The following is a 3,923-nucleotide window of genomic DNA, read 5'->3' as shown; positions in this document are numbered from 1 at the left end:
GGGAAGCGGCGAGCCGCGGAGGGCGAGCGGAGTCTCGCGATGACAGCGCGCCGTGACGTCATTGCGGGGCTTGGGAGGACTGGGTCTCCGGGTCCTGGAGGGCCAGGGCGACGTGGGTGACACCTGGAGATCGGGGCTTCTTTGCTTGGCCCAGGGTTAGTCTGCACTTAGTGGCAAAAAGAAGAGTAACTGTCACGGGGAGTTTCTGAAATTTAGTGTAAGGCCCAGTCACGCCAAGAATTCTAAGCAAACTATGGCCTTTTTTTTTTTTTTTCTTTCTCCGTCATTACAGTAACCCCTCAATTTCTGAAGGGGACTGACCTCCCAGGATCGCAGTGGATTCTGCGAATGTTCCAGTCACATAGAGATGGTGTAATTAGCAGAGTGTCCAGGCAAATGTTATCATCCTGGAGGCAGAGGCAAGCGGGTCTCTATGTTTTCAAGACCAGAGGGGCTATATGGTACAATCCTGTTTCAGAGAAACAAAAATAAATATATAATCTTTATGAAACATATGCATGTTCTCAGCCTCCTTTAAGTCACCTCTGTGTTACTTGTACTTCTGTCTTTGGGTTACTATCGCTGTGAAGAAACGCCATGACCAGAGTAACTTGGGGAGGAAATTAACCTGCCTTACACTTTCATATTATTCATCATCAAAGGAGATTAGGGCAGGAATTGATGGCAGAGGTCATGGAAGAGCTCGGTTTACTGGCTTACTCCTCCAGGCTTGCTCAACCTTTTTTTGGTTTGGGGGGTTTGTTTGTTTTTCAAAACAGGGTTTCTCTGTATAACAGTTATAATTATCCTGGAACTAGTTCTTATAGACCAGGCCGGCCTCCAATTCCCAGAGATCCGCCTGTCTCTGCCTCCCAAGTACTGGGATTACAGGGTGCTAGGGTTACAGGTGTATGCCACCACCACCCACCCCACCCCATCCCCACCCCCTACCCCCAGGCTCAACCTGCTTTCTTATAGCACCTAGGACTAAGCAGCCCAGGGATGGCACCACCCATTAATCATGAATTAAGAAAATGCCCTACAGACTTGTCTACAATCTGATGTTATGGAGGAGGTTCCCTCCTTTCAGAAGATTTTAGCTTGTGTCAAGTTGACATAAAACTAGCCAGCATAGCTACCCAATACAAAGTAAACGCTATTAAACAATGTAAATAGTTTTCATTCTCTGTTGTTGCCCTTTAGGGAATAGCCTCTCTCTCTCTCTCTCTCTCTCTCTCTCTCTCTCTCTCTCTCACTCACTCTCTCTCTCTCTCTCACACACACACACACACCCCTACATGCTTAATTCATAATTGTCTTCTTCCACTACCCTTGCATTTTTAATGGACTGTTACTTCAATCTGCAGACAGCATGCAAGGTTAGAGGGTCACCTGCAAGATTCCTTTTGCTCGTCTAAGAAGGTGGTGTCAGGAGATGAGAAGAGAGCGCCAGACCGTGGTTCTGGAAAAGGACCTTAGGCAAGACTAGCTGAAAAACGGAGTTGCCGTTTGGAGCAGAGGCAGGGGTTTTAGTTTGCTCCTCTCTGGCATAGGTCTAATGGCCCCCTCCTGGGGAGGAAAACTCAGGCTGAATGTGACTTACATTTGTTCAGCTAATGAGGGTGGAGGATTAAACCTTTAATCTCTTCGGTTCCTCCTCTGACAGCCTCTGACATCCACCCTTCACATAGCAATCCGTTCTCTTTCCCCTGAGCTGACATAAGATAAGGTTGAATCATAAATTCTATGATAATTTGTTATTCTCAGAGATCTGAAATCAATCCGACTGACACCGTACTTTTTTATTTTAAGTCAGTGATTTCAGCTACAGATGTAAACAGAACTTGGCAAATGGTTATCTTGTGCCCTGGGAAGAGATGGTTGCCAATTCCTTAGTAATCCCAAAGGTGAAGGTAGCATTGCTTCTGCTACCCATAGGCTTTAAACATTGTAAAGCATGTTTGGAAAGACAGAGTGAAGGCTAGAGTTGTCAGTTCTTGTTTTAAGTCGGTTGTCAAGCATGTTTAATTTAAAATAGTAAATGCTTTAAAAAAGATACAACCTATTCTGATAACTGGCATGTAACATGCGGCCATGGGAAGGACTGTAGGAGATGATGAATGAGTACAGTCGTGACTGAGGACGAAGCTCCAGGGCCCCTGGAGATCTGTAAATCTGTGACTCTCCAGTGCCTTATGTAGAATGGCACAGCACTTGCGTACAGTCTAGACACATTTCCTCGTACACTCTAAATTGTCTCTAGATTATTGATAACAACTAATACAGTGTAAATGCTGTGTAGACATTTGCTACACCATAGTGAAAAGGAAAAAGTTTGTCTTCAGTACAAATGCATTCTTTTTTCTCCTAAATATGTTGAGTCTGCAAATAGTTCAGTGCATGGCTATGAAATCCACAAATTTGGGGGCATTGTACCTGGGTGTCTCTCTGCAAACAGCTGTCTGCTTAAGTTTACTTGTGTTTTTTTTTAATATAGTAATAAAGAGTCTACTATTTTTTTTTTGACACAGTCTCATGTAACACAGGTCAGCCTCAAATTCACACAGCTGAAGAAGACGACCTTGAACTTCGGGTCCTGCTTCCCTCCCCTCCTGAGTCCTAGGATATCTGCCACCACACGTGGCTTTATGTGGTGCCAGGGATCTGAACCCAGGGCTTTGAGTGTGCTGTGCAAGCACACTCCCAACTGAGCTGTGTTCTCAGCCCTTTAAATAAGTATTTTAAAAAAATAAATTTGAAATATTTGGGGTATAAGGAGAAATGAGTTGGGCATGGTGACACACACCTTGAAGTGGGCAGATCTCAAAGGTTTTGAGGCTGGCCTGGTCTCTGTTAAGTTCCTGACCAGAAAGGGGCATATAGTGAGACCTTGTCTCAAAAAGAATGAATGGTACCTGGTAGCATTAATTCCAACACTTAGGAAGCAGAGGCGAGTGACTCTGTGAGTTCAAGGCCAACTTGGTCTACATGGTGAGTTCGAGGACAGGCAGAGCTAATGGCGAGGCCCTGTCTCAAAAAAATAAAGGAAGGGGGAAAGGGAAGAAATGAATACTCGACTGTCTGCTCCCCAGATACCGAAGTAAAACATCATTGTCACCACGTGCGTCTCTCCCAGTCCTTGCCGCCTCCTCCACAAAAGCTCGTAGCTCCCTACACTAGCGCTTTCAATGTCCAGACGTTAGAAATGCTTAAATGCACATTTTATGAAGTTTAAAATTTAGTGTTGCATTTCATCTCTGCAAGTATTTTGAGCCAGGCAGTGGTGGCACACGCCTTTAATCCCAGCACACGGAGGCAGAAGCAGATGGATGTCCATGAGTTCGAAGCCAGCCTGATCTACAGAGAAAGTTCCGGGACAGCCAGGGCTACACAGAGAAACCCTGTCTCGAAAAATCAAAAACTAAATAAATTAAATTAACATTATTTTGAAATAATTTAATGAAGAATAATTTTAGGAACGGCACAGAAATAAATCTTAGAGCTCTTTGTAGCACCTGAGTTGTTAAACATCTCAGCCCATTTGCTAAATGGGTTGGGTTCCCTGTCTGTACCTATGTGCACATTTTCTCAGTCATTTGAAATTAATTTGCAGAATTTTTAAATCCACAAATGTTTCAATATGTATTTCTGAGAACAGGAACTGTATCTTACATAGCAATGATACATGTATCAATGTCAGGCGATACAGGGCCAGAAAGATGCCAAAGTGGGTAAATGTGCCTGCTGCCAAATCTGGCAACCTGAATTCAATCCCCAGGACCCACGTGGTGGAAGGAGAGAACCAGCTCCCACAGGTTGCCCTCTGACCTCCACACAGACGCTGTGGCACAGGCACACACGGCACACAGGCACACAAAATAAAATGTAAAAGGTATTTTTAAATTCAACATTTAAACAGCATG

Source organism: Myodes glareolus, chromosome 6 (genome assembly GCF_982192425.1).
Source record: "Myodes glareolus chromosome 6, mMyoGla1.1, whole genome shotgun sequence".
NCBI classification, from domain to species: Eukaryota; Metazoa; Chordata; class Mammalia; order Rodentia; family Cricetidae; genus Myodes; species Myodes glareolus.
This window is presented reverse-complemented; position numbering follows the sequence as displayed.